We start from the raw sequence: 12,344 nt of genomic DNA, 5'->3' as shown, positions 1-12,344 counted from the left end.
GTGCGGTTCACATCCAGGTTTTGGAAGAAATTCCACGACGAGTTGGGTACTCGTCTTTATTTCAGCACCGCCTTTCACCCGCAGACGGATGGCCAAAGCGAGCGGACCATCCAGACTCTAGAGGACATGCTGCGGGCATGTGTTTTAGACTTCTGACGTAGCTGGGATACCTACCTTCTGTTGGCGGAGTTCTTGTATAATAATAGCTATCATGCGAGTATCGACCGTCCTCCCTTCGAGATGTTGTATGGGAGGAGGTGCATGACCCCGATATGCTGGGTCGAGGTTGGCCAGAGGGTCATGGGGAGCACCGAAGTAGTGCTCAAGACGACAGAGAAGATTCAGCAAGTCTGGAGCAGGCTTCAGACTACTCAGAGTCGGCAGAAAAGTTATGTCAATAAGCGTTGATCAGACCTGGAGTTCCAGGTCTGGGATATGGTGCTCCTGAAAGTGTCGCCTTGGAAGGGCGTCATCCGATTCAGGAAGCGGAGCAAGTTCGGTCCCAGGTTTATTGGACCATTTAGGGTTGTAGGCCGGGTGGGCAAGGTGACGTACCGGCTGGATCTTCTAGCCGAACCCAGTCAAATCCACAGCACTTTCCACGTCTCCCAGTTGCGGAAGTGCCTGGTGGACGACTCAGCGGTGATACCCTTGGAGGACATTCAGGTTGATGAAAGCCTGAATTACATCGAGCAGCCTGTAGCAATCCTTGACCGAAAGTCGAAGGATCTGAGGAACAAAAGAGTGGAACTCGTGAAGGTGCAATGGCAGCACCAAAAGGGGTCGGAGTGGACTTAGGAGCCGGTGGATGAGATGATGGAACATTACCCCGATCTGTTTCAGGAGCGAGCAGCAGACTTTGAGGACGAAGTCTAAAATAAGTGGGGGAGATTTGTAGCACCTGATTCTTGGTACGTACTCTTGTATTTAATTCTTTTAATGATTTGCAATTTTGTCCTTGGACTCGGCGAGTCGAAGGACTGACTCGCCGAGTAGAAGCGGGATGAGACGCGGAGTTTAAGTTGTGGACTCGACGATTCGGGTCCCGGACTCGGCGAGTAGACGTTGTCTGGACAAAAACCCTAATCCAGGGGTTTGCACCCTATTTAAACGACCTTATGCAACCTCCATCACTCCTTTATGCTCCCAAACACTCCTCACTGAAACCCTATCCGTTTTTGAAGCAATCTAAGCCTTGTTGGTGAATTTCGGTGCTTGTGATCTTAAGAAGGAAGAAGAGAAGCTTGAGGAAGCAAGTAGAGATCACGGGAACCTAAGTTTGTGCACCTTCTTCAGCTCATTGAAGGTAAAAAGCTGTAACCTTGCTCATTCATTGGTTAGATCCCTCTTTAGGGAGGTTTAGGGCTTTTATGAGCCATTTTTGGTGGCCAACCATGTTTCAAAACATGGTTGGGGGTTTAAGCTTTTGAATCACATCAAGAAAGGAGTCATTAGGTAGATTTGGGTTGCTTTTGCACCCATGAAAGGTCCCATTTGCCATATGAGCTTGTTTTATATCCTTTTGAGCTCAAAGTCCCATGCAAGCACATGAAGTTTGTAACTTTACGTGCTAGATCGATTGTAGAAGCATGGATTTATCTTTTGATCAAAGGATGTACATCAGAAAGCAAAGATTTAGGGTATGGACGTGACCAACTCGGTGAGTCCATTCTCGGACTCGGCGAGTCTAGGGGGTTGTGTCCCATTCTGTTGAGGGTCGAAAGGACCCAGTTGAGTGTGGAAAGGTTTTAAGAGGGGTCCCCGGGGAGTGACCCAACGTTCTGGACTAAGCCATTGATTTGAAAGTTCATGGGACTCGGCGAGTGCATGAAGGTGCTCGACGAGTCCAAAGAAATCTTCATACAACTCGACGAGTTGTTCATCAACTCGGCGAGTCGAGGACAGAACTTGTTCATCAGATGAAGGTGGACTCGACGAGTTGTTCATCAACATGACGAGTCGGATGAGTTTTCACGTGACGTTCATATGAGAGAAGAACTTGTCGAGTTGATGGCCCAACTCGATGAGTAGGGTCGGATGAAGGATCATTGAGTATCAGTTAGGAAGAGAACTTGACGAGTCAATGCCTAACTCGACGAGTAGAGACGGGATTAAGGACAAGCGACTGGATGTGGACTCGACGAGTTGGCAAGCCAACTCGGCGAGTCGGGTCAACTGGAAGTTGACTCTTACTTTGACTTGACTTTGGTTTGGAATCGGTCAGGGGTAAAATAGTCATTTGACCCTGGGAATAGTATCAATGTCTGATTAAGTGTTTTATGGAAATATAGCCAGAGGATCACCGGAGCGGTAGTCAGACATTTGCGAATCAGCTTTTCAGCAGCCAGCCTTTCGAGGTGAGTTACCTTCCAGTAGGGGTGGGTCTAAGGCCACAATGCCGGCCCACCAAGTAGGAGTATTTTAGAAGATGATTGTCTTTGTGATAATTATCTTGGTATGGATACGTGTTTGGTTATGAAATATATCTGTATGATATGTTACGTGTATGATAGGGATAGTTTTCACCAGATAGTGGTCCTTAGGACCGAAGGGTAGGTCAGTACTCGGATATGCCTGATTGTATGCTTATACCTTGTTGTTGTATGCTAGTAGTAGCGGGTGGAATAGACCCTAGTTACCGGTTGAAAGATACCGATGATAATTACCGGTTGAAAGATACTGATGATGATTACCGGTTGTTAAAATACCAATGATGACTACCGGTTGAAAGATATCGATGATGATTACCGGTTGAAGATACCGATGGTATTGTATGGTATGTGGTATGATGGGGGATCTCACTAAGCTTCGTGCTTATAGTTTTAGTTGTGGTTTCAGGTACCTCTTCGTCAAAGGGGAAAGAGCCGGCGGCGTAGCGGCGCATCACACACATGGTTTCCGCACTGGATTTTCTGGGATCATACTCTGATTTTCTTTGTTTCCGATGACATTGTTTTGATACGTAACCTTATGTTTTATAATTAATGTAACTTTGACAATGTTTTAGTAACACGCTTTTTTACATGTTAAATTTTAAAAATGAAATTTTTGGCCTCGAAATTTGGGATGTTACACAAACCTTAAGTGTTATTTCTCTCATTATAGTCTATCTAAATGCATGATGCCATGCAACCCAAATGGACCATGCCGAGTCGGGTCAAGTCTTACCAATTATAGTTATGGACTTAGACATTAATCCAACTGTCTTAACCTACTTGGTCCTTTCATTCGAATCTAAAGCTCCATACCATAGATTCATAACCATAGAGACGTCTAGAAGGGTAATGTTTCCAACTTTACCCCAAGACCATCTACTAGGCCTTAGACTTAAACCCCAGCTCCTTTGAGTAAGGTCTTGACCTATTAATCCATTAAACTCTCATCCCATCGACCCAAAACACATATCTAATGTCCAACGGTTGATAAATCATGTAAAGTTTCCAACTTTACATCCATGCATGCATGAAATACTCTCCAAGATCCATTTTAGCTTGTGGACATGATGCATGAATGCGACATGGAGGCTATTAAAGTTTGCAACTTTAATCCTCTAAGGGTCTTATAGAGGCCAGATCTGCACTTCTAACCTCTGGAATCCTCTTATCTTGGTACATCCAACCCAAAGTTCCAAAACAAGCCCTAATATACCAAAAGATGAGATCTAAAACACTACATGGCATGGTTATGGCTTTATACCTTCAAAATGCATCCCTTGATGTAAAGTTCCTAGATCCAAGATCACTCCTCCAAGATTGCTACTTCTCTCCTCAGGAATTCCTTCAAAAATCACACCACAACACTCAAAACTTCAAATAAAAAGAAGGGGAGGCAGTTCTAGGGATTTTCTGAGTAAGGAGGCTGGTAAGGAGGCCAACCCTAATGGTTAAGTTCTTTAAATAGGGTATTAAACCTGGAAAATTAGGGTTTTCCTTCACAGAGCCTAATCTTCGATTCAGGCCTTCCAACTCGTCGAGTAGACCCTGAGTCCGACGTCCAATATCAATCCCTACTCGTCGAGTTGGGGTCGAGTCCCAGTGCAAAACCTTAAAAAAAATCTTCAAAAATAAACGATACCTGGAACAAGCGTTACATTTTTTCTCTAAATAATAGTTACATGAATATTTCGCCATGTGACTAATAAAAATCATTCGATACACATTTTTGGTACGGTGTGGCTATTTGAAATCCATACAGCCACTTAGAAATAACAAGCGACTATAAATATAAACGGTAGGCAAGTTATACCACACATTAAACTCCAGTCACACTTATAGTTATGAGACCATATGTACCAAAGTTTTGCTACACTGAAATCATGTGATAAAAACTCCAATTTATGAGTTAGTGTATAAACATTTACTTCATGTGACGAATTATGACATTTGGACACTTTTTTCGCTTTTTTTACTCTAGTATGTTTGTCACCTTTTTATATATAGAGTAACTAATGCGTCGAATTCAATCTTTGATAGTCACACCTCCCAATTAATAAGTGGTTGAACGTTCCGCCAAACTCTTTTAGTTCACTTCAGCTACTTAATTAATAACAGGTGTACCAATACGGTTTCGAATAGTCACACGATGGAGACCCTTAGCTACTTAAAATACCATATGAGTGACAGTTCGTTTCCGGGGTCGAGTGACTAAATCCATAAAATGTAGTAGTGATCCCTTTGTGGAAACTGAATGAGTTTGTTTTAGTAACATTCTTTTCATATATATTTCTTTGTACAACCACATTGTTTCTAAAAAGGTTGTTAAAAACCACAAGAGTTTTATGGGGTTCGGGGTGGAAACTTTGATGTACTAACATTTGAAAAACTAGGTCCAAAAAGATGGTTAGGATACTATACACTTATATATATATATATATATATATATATATATATATATATATATATATATATATATATATATATATGTTGTCTTTTCCGCGTATCCTTAGTTCCAAGATACTAGAGTACAATATGTTCGAGTATGCCTATCATAACTCAAATATGGTATCTAGTGAAGAAGTTAGGTCAGAGAGTAGTTGTTGAGGGGAGTGAGCTCTTATCTCTATTTCATAGGCATTAACCTATATGGTGGTTATCCTTTGCTCCGCAACCTATGCCTGGAACTATAATCCTCTTTATGTAGGTTTTAATCATGTTCCTAGATAGGTCTAGGGTGTTTCCTTCAAAAATCTCCAGTTCATTGTTAACTTTGTGGATCTAGTGGGCGTGTGACGTGGGGGACTAGAGTAGGTATGGTTGTATTAGAGGATGTCTCGATGGGAAGGATAGGTAGTGGAGCCCCTCCTCATTGATGGGCTCTAGCTCTTTTTCTTTTGGCTCCTTCTCGGAATGGTCTTTGGCTTCTTCCTTAGCATGTTCATCTTCACTCCAGTCTCCTCATCCTCATATTTCTAGTGATCAGCTTCCCCTTCAGCGGGATTGTCCTCCTTAGAGGATTCAGGGGGTGGGGGCCTCGGAGGGCTCATATGATGAATCGGCTAACTCTTTAGTTGTTACTGAGGAATCGTCCTCCTCATTTGGTTCCTTGTTAGGGGTCAAGTGAGACCGTGGTGCAGGAATCTCAGGAAGATGAGTATTCTTGGTTTTAGGAGAGTGTAGAACAATCTGATCTTCTTATGGAAATGGTATAGTCATCTAGTATCCATGATTTATCGTATTGGTGTGATGATCCGGTGTATTCTAAGTGTTATCCCTCCCAGAAGCAATGGTCCAAGCCATAGGGTTTGACGCTCTATGGAATCCTTAAATGTTTTAGTCTATCAACTACAACATCCAAGTTTAGTTGTATATCGGTCTAACCATAATTAAGCATAGGTACACAATATATGCTTAGTTGTGGTTCGGTCCATATATTATGCTAACCTCAATTATCATACTTGACCTAAACTCTTGAGTTTAGGTTTCTATTTTGTATGATATATATATATATATATATATATATATATATATATATATATATATATGTGTGTGTGTGTGTGTGTGTTTCCTCATCGAGGGAGTAAGTGTATATATATATATATATATATATATATATATATATATATATATATAACTCAATATCTGAATTTTATGTGTTTTATAAATTCTTGTTTTGTACATCAAGATTATCAAGGATCAGTCAGGCAGGAAAAGTGGGAGGGCAGGACCATTTTGGCATATAGTGGTTCTAAAATTTTGCAACCCAAGGCGACAAGTCCATCCTACACACCTTTACCATAAGTAATCAATTAGTAGTGTAATTAATAACAATACTTTTATTATTAGGCTTGAAGGACAAACCTAATCGTAGTAGTGGGTCTAAGGCTATAGTCGTAATTTGCTAAGAAAGTACTAGATTACTATAGCCAATAGCTCTAATACCAATCTGTCACACCCTCCGTCGGCGGCGGAAACATTGGGTTGTGCGACGTCTTCATGGATCATAGTTATTGAACATATATTGAACGACACAAAAATATAACATTAACAACGAATGTAATATTACAGGAAAAGGAGGTTACAAAAATATTCAAAGATACAATAATATGGTGTTTTAAACACAATACTACTAAATAATGCAATATCATTGAACTATAGGTGGTTCCAATCATCAAGCCTTGACTTCAAGGAGTGTATGCTTCCATCTCTTGGTTTCCTAAGAATACATGTGTTTTTTTTAAAATGTCAACATAATGTTGGTGAATTCACAAGTTTTAGTGTTTTATACCAAAAACATTAAGTATTTGTTTTATAAGTGTTTTTAACTTATCTTACTTGTATATTATTTATCCAAAGATAGTGATTATAAATAATGTTTTAACTTATATAATTAGTGATGAGTTCTTACTAAAAAAGAAGGGTTCTACCATATATAAGTATTATCTCGACTTATATAATTTGAGGTGTACCTTTATTCCAAAAGTGGTGTTTTACTATGTGTAAGTTTCTTTTAACTTATTTAAGTGTTTGCTTAAGGCGTGGATATCATGGTTACAATAAATTCCTCATAATCGAGCTAACGGCGTGTTGAAATGTCCCTCACAATGCTTCATCGGACGTTGTAATGATTAGACAGTTATCACCCGTATGACTTTTCCGCTAAGGTTGTAGTTAGCAACCACAGGTGGAGGTATCAACTCGTATAGTTCTATACATAGCTCTCTTGCTCACTTAAGATTTAGCAACTATAGGAAAGGGTCTTTCTAAGTGTTACCACTTAGTTTGATGAATATATCTCATTTAATTGTTGACAGAGATATCCGTAATTTATATAGCCTTAACTTTATAATTTCTAAGTTATTAGACGAATGTTGCGTTTGTATAATTATAATTATTTATAATTATGATGTTTAATTATCTTTGCCAAATTAAACGGACCAGATAACAACAAAGTGTAATGTTTTCCACATTATTCAAGCGGAGTATCTACTAAGTATAATATTACTATAATATTTTAGCAGAGTAGCGATATAGTATAAAGTATTTACTATTTATTTGGATAAAGTAACAACATGGTACAATAATCATTATTTATTATTAATTGAACAAAATGACGACTTAGTATAATATATCTATTATTAGTTGAGCAAAGTTACAATGGGTATAATGTTTACTATATTATTTGGACAGAATAACACAGTATAAATATATTTTGTAAAAATAAGAATAATATTTATAACCATATATAATAACTAATAAATTAACATGTATTCCCTTCTAATTTAAAATGATTTCGAAAAATGGTCGTGGATTCATCCTTCTAGCGTGTTTTAATCGTTACTTGTTCTTGCCGGAAAATGATCTCTCGCTCAGCATTAATCGGGCTCGAAGAAGGAAGATCTAAAGAAAATAAAAATAAAAATAAATCAAATTAATATGGAAAATAGATAGAACATAAAAATCAAATAAAAATCAAATTAATCACTTTTGTGATTTCAAGTCTGCCGAATTGAAATGAGAATCGAAGCTTTTTATAGGCTTCAAAAAGTAAAGCGCGCCATCCTATTGGTGGTCACGACATCTCCGTGTTTGCCGTCATTTCTACCGGGTAAAACTTTGAATCTTTCAAAATTATAACTTTTGCATACGAGTTTCGTTTTCGACGTTCTTTATACACACGTAGCTATTGACAAGTACTATAATTTTCCTTTTGATTATTTTGGCTAATTCGTAATTTATTTTTAGCCTTTATTTATATAAGGGGTGCACCCTAAATGATTTTGCAAAAATCATAATTCTCTCCTACGGGCTATATACTTTCACGATATGTTATTATTTATGTAAAATAAAGAACTTTTTGCACGCCTAAATTTTTAGTTTTTGAGGGATTGGACAATTTTTCTTATATGTTGGAATACGAAATCTCGTATTTTTATCATAGATCAATAAATATTATATATTTAGTCTATTATATTTGATGTTTGTGACATTTGCGATCAACAATTGATGACCATTTTAGCAATTGTCACAAACGTCCCACATTTACAACAATTTTTTTAATGTAATTAAAAGGGATAATGACTTAAAAGGGTAATATACTTTTGATTTCTATATATTTGGTCATTGAGTTGTTTTTTTTTTTTTTTTTTGCGTTTACATTTTCCCCTTCAACTTGTTTAACTATACATATTTAGTCCTTATGACTGGCTACTTCAGGTAAGCCAGAAAAAATAACTTAAAAAGATAATATATTTATCATTTTATACATATTTAGTCCTTAATATTTTTTTTTTTGCATATTTAGCCCTTAATATTTTTTGTTGCAAAATAAGTCATTGTTGTTTTTATACACATTTAATATTTATGAATGGTTTTTTTATATTTTTCTCACGATATACTATGCAGGACAATCATTAATAAGGTGTTTGGGGGTTGTCCATACTTATTATCATCGTGACATCGACTGCTTGGTTGATTACTTCTTGTGGTTTGGTTTATGTCTTGCGGTTTGAACATCGTAACTTCTTCATACGAGCACGGATTTTAATAATCTTTATATCCACACGTTCATATTTGAGTCTACTATAAATTTTCATTTAGATTATTCCCGTTAAAAAAAAACAATATATTTTAATTACGATTTAATAAAACAAAATGTTCATACATACATTCATAAAGAACGCATGGATATAAAGATTGTAAGTAAACATGCATTACTTTTTTGCAGAAGTAATCTAAATGAAAGTCGTAGTAGACTCAAATATGAATGCGTGGATATAAGAATTGTTAAAATCTGTGATCGTTTGAAGAAGTTGTTATGTTCAAAACACAAGACCTAAGCCAAACCACAAGAACAAAGCAACCAAGCAGTCGAGGCAACGGTAGCCATAGGCATTAACATCCCCGAACACCTCATTAATGATTATCTCACATAGGATGTTGTAAGAAAAACCTTTAAAAAACTGGTCATAAGTATTGAATGTGTACAAAATCAACAAGGACTTATTTTGCAACAAAAAAATATTAAGGACTAGATGTGCAAAAAAAATATTAATGGCTAAATGTATACAAAATACGAAATATATTACCCTTTTAAGTCATTTTTTCCAGCTTACCTGAAGTAGTCGGTCCTAAGGACTAAATGTCGACGAAATAAATATTAGTGACTAAATGTATACAAATCGAAAAGTATATTACCCTTTTAAGTCACTATCCTCAAATAAAAATATCCCAAAAACCTCTTTCATAAAAACAACATATGTATCCATTTGTTTCTAACTTTATGAAAACACAATAGTGTTTGGTGCAAGTCTCAAAAGAAATCATAGATGTTAGTGTAGTGACACCGTTCCCTTCCCATTATCACCAGAATAACTTGAAAAACATATAACTATAAATAGCAAACACAGATCTTAGTAAGTTCCCCAGTATACCACACACTCCACCACACATATAAGGCTTACACTTACGAATGATATAGTCCAACTATATTCTTACATGGACATACTATTGTTATAATCCAACCATAGTCTTTCATACAACACTATAGTCTAACTATAGTCTTTCATACAATTGTTATAGTCCAAGTATAGTGTTGCTTACAACTGTTATAGTCCAATTATTGTAACGTCGTGTTCCGAATTGTTTCCTAATACGGGGTAGTGACCCGAAGTCCGAGTATCATCGGGCTTAAGGCCTTTGAGGAAAGAGATTTAGACCCGGTTGGGTGTGGGTAATGTAATTTGGATGATCCTGGAGTTCGGTTTGTGTTTTGGGGCCAAGGAGATATCTCGGTAAAGTGTTAGTTCGAGCTTTTATGGAAATTTTACTTTTTATCGGGGAGTTTTAAGGCAAGTATGAGTTGATATAAGTGTAGAGCTTCTTATTACCTTTTCGTGGATATAAGGATCGTCAAAAATGGACTTATAATGAAGAAGTTCTGGCTTTCAGAAGATTCATGGTTTTAGCGTTTAAGCGAGTACACAAGGCTTACATATGTGTACGCATGATGTACTAGTGCTAAGGCCAATATGCGGGGTGTACGATGGTGTACGTTGGGCGTACTAAACAATTGATCGTGGGTGCTTTAGGGAGTACGATGGTCGTACCAGAAGTGCGTTGGGCATAGTCCAGTCAGACCCAAACCCTAATTTAGGGTCTTGGACCCTATTTAAGCTCCTTAACTCACAACCAAACCTTATTATCTTCAGCCTCCATCCCTCTAAACCTGACAAACGAAACCATAGCCCCCATTTGACTGGTTTTTGAGCTTTTTGTGGTATTTCATGCTTTTTGGTGTTCATAGAAGAAGAGGGAACTTCCTGGAGAAGTGTGGGATTGCATGAAGCTTTTGGATCTAGGCTTGGTACATCTTGATCTACATTTTGGAGGTATAAAGTTTCTATCTTAATGACTCTATGTGTTAGATCTAGCTTAAGGAGTATTTTGGGGTTCTTTTGGTCCTTAGAGTCATCCTTGTGAGTATGAGCTACTCCAAGAGCTTAGAATGTTGGATCTTGGCCTTTGGAAGGTCCTTTGTTCATAAAAATGTCATCTTGATGAATTATTGTGATGCATGAATGAGTTTGGGTAATTATTATCGATTCTAGTAAGTTTATGATCCCTTTAAGCCTTGCAAAGAAGTAAAATTTCCAACTTTACGTGTTAAGATATGTCATTGAGGTCATATCCAAGTTTGGAAGTCATTGTCTTAACCATTAAGAGCTTATTTTGGATTTTTAGACCTCGTAGGAGTACATTGGGCGTATGCAAGTATACGATCAGTGTAAGGCTGATTTTGTGCATCAGGGACTTGTAGTTTGTGCTTTGATGGTGAGTACATGGAGCGTACTCCCCAGTATGTCATTTTGGGCCTTTTTAAGGTTTAGACCTTGTTGTGCCATTAGACTTCTAACTTTAGGCCATGGATGGACTTAGGGTTTTCTTGGAAGTAGGTCCATGATGGTTTTGGGGCCCAATCGGGTTATTAGGCCATATTGGGCTTTTGTTGCTTCCGATTTGGGCTTTGGATTGCCATTTTCGGGTGTTGGGCTTTTACACATTTTGGGCTAGACCTTGGTTATGGAACATGTAAGAAAAAGGGTAAATGGTCTTTTACCCTTTAGGTAGTTGTTTTATGGGTGGGCATCAGATTTTGGATTATCGAGTTAATTATTGATTAAGATTGTATTTATTGAATAGTTGGTGCGAGGTTATCCGGTTTAGTGGTCCAAGCAATTATTCGATTATTAGCGGATTGAGGTGAGTCTCCTCACTGTACTCGTAAGTCGAAGTCACTAATGTCGACCCACTAGGTTTTGTTATGCTAGTTGTCTTTGTCACTCTTGCATGGTTTATTGGGCAATGCCCATTTGTATGTTGGGCTAGGCCCATTATATGTTGGGCTAGGCCTATTTGTATGTTGGGTTAGGCCCATGGAACAGGAAGGGCTAGGCCCATTGTATGTTATGTAGGTGTTAACTATCTTTTTGACTTTTGCATTTGTATGATAGGGCTAGGCCCATTATGGTGGGTTGGGCCCAATATGCAGGATAGGCCCAATGTGAGTGCTAGGCCTAATGGTAGGTATGGTATGTGGTATTTTGGGGAACTTACTAAGTTTTTCCTTACGGTTTTTATGGTTATGACTTAAGGTACTTCCAGTTCGAAAGGGAAGGGCCCAACTTGATCGCAACGCATCCACCCATGTTTCCGCATCATGATAATTTTGGGATTGTATTCTAATAACCGTTTTGTTATAAATGTACTTTTGAATATTTGGAGAAGCAGATATTGAATGTTGACTTAAAGATAATTAATATTTTGGTTGAATTAAAAATGAAAATTTTACCTCAAAATTTTGGGTCGTTTCAACTATAGTCTTTCATGAAATTGTTATAGTCCAACTAT

This window comes from Lactuca sativa, chromosome 5 (assembly GCF_002870075.4).
Source record: "Lactuca sativa cultivar Salinas chromosome 5, Lsat_Salinas_v11, whole genome shotgun sequence".
Lineage (NCBI taxonomy): Eukaryota > Viridiplantae > Streptophyta > Magnoliopsida > Asterales > Asteraceae > Lactuca > Lactuca sativa.
The sequence above is the reverse complement of the archived record's forward strand: the minus strand, read 5'-3'. Positions refer to the sequence as shown.